Raw genomic sequence first — 1,275 nt, 5'->3', positions numbered from 1 at the left:
GCTTCTATTGTTCTCCTCATTTGTAAGTCGCTTTGGATTAAAGCGTCTGCTAAATGATTAAAAAAAAAAATTTAAAGAAAACATTATAATAATAATTATTATTATTATATAAATATTAGTGTACTGGAGTTACATATTTTTCATTTTAAAATAACTAATTAAGAAAATAAGAAAATATGCAAAAGAAAATTAATTAATATAAATATAAATAAATAAAAATAATAATAATTTATCCTTATGTAAATTCCAGGAATTTTCTTCCCATCAGAGCACAAATGATATAAATATATATAAAAATATGCAAATATATGCAATTGATTTAATTACTCAACATAATTAGTTAGATTAAACTATTTAATAGATTGACACACCTAACAAATTCTTTTCTACTGCATTTAAATAATATTAAAACATAAAAAACTTTTCTTTGTGCAATATAGTATTTTTTTTCTTTTCTTTATTTTTTTCTTTTTCTTTTTTGTTAAAATATAAACAGGACAAGGTTTCATGAGAATCACCTACAAATGTGAGTGCAGAAAAGAGATGAAAGAAAATTAACTCCGAGAAAGGATTCATTCTCTGAAGTGTGTTTGAGTGCATCTGCTCTAATGCATCTCTATCTGGATGTCAGCCATGTGGCATCAGAGGCACAACAGTAACACAAGACAAATGACCCCTTAGGAGTCCACAAACTTAAACACAAACACACACACTTGTCTCCGGTCTTATTCCATGGCTCTTTCCTCACTGACCTCATCTGCAGTTAAACGCTTCTTCATCTCACGCCAGGAGCTCTCAGCAGAGTCCCGTCCTCCAATCAAAGCACACAATGCACGTGCAACCTGGCCAATTATAGCCCTGTTTCGTAAGAGCTCCACAACAGCAGCCCCATTTCCTGACTTCCTGTGTATTCATTCATATCAAGGATGGAGGACTGGATGAAGGAATGCGGTGGAAGGGGGACTAGACGTCACTGGTCTGACGCAGACTGCGGGGGGTGGGAGACAGCAGTTACCATGGAAACCTAGTCAAAACCCTCATCATGGCGCTTAAGTACCACAACCGAGACAGAGAGAGAAACAGAAAGACATGCCAAAAGAGTTAAGATAGAGCTAGAAAGAGTGAAAAGGGAAGAGAGATTGACATACAGAGAGTCAGATAGAAATAAATAAAAGGACCATCAAAACACCTATTAGAGAGACTATAACCGAGAAATATATATATATATATATATATATATATATTAGTGGTGTCAAAATTAGCACACGCAGGCGC

The sequence above is a fragment of the Sinocyclocheilus rhinocerous genome, unplaced genomic scaffold (genome assembly GCF_001515625.1).
Source record: "Sinocyclocheilus rhinocerous isolate Xijiao unplaced genomic scaffold, SAMN03320098_v1.1 scaffold3086, whole genome shotgun sequence".
Taxonomy (NCBI): Eukaryota; Metazoa; Chordata; class Actinopteri; order Cypriniformes; family Cyprinidae; genus Sinocyclocheilus; species Sinocyclocheilus rhinocerous.
Note: the sequence above shows the minus strand (reverse complement) of the source record.